Here is a 296-nt window from a genome sequence, read left to right on the forward strand (position 1 = left end):
GGCGCCAGCCCCCGGGGAGCCCCGGGTCCCCCCCGGCAGCCGGTCAGCGCGGGATGGGACAGGTAAGGGTCGGTGCGGGGTTGTCACACCTCGCAGGGCTGGGTAACGCCTGGCAGCAACTGGGGCTGGGCAGGGGGACAGATGTGATCATTTTGGGACAGAGGGATGGACAGGAGAAATAGGTGATGGGAGAGAGGAGCATGGGAGTGGATGGATGGATGGATGGATGGATGGATGGATGGATGGCTAGACGGACAGACCTGTGTGGGGTGACAGTGACCCGCAGTGGCTGCTGG

This window comes from Antrostomus carolinensis, unplaced genomic scaffold, assembly GCF_000700745.2.
Source record: "Antrostomus carolinensis isolate BGI_N321 unplaced genomic scaffold, ASM70074v2 scaffold31661, whole genome shotgun sequence".
Classification (NCBI taxonomy): Eukaryota; Metazoa; Chordata; class Aves; order Caprimulgiformes; family Caprimulgidae; genus Antrostomus; species Antrostomus carolinensis.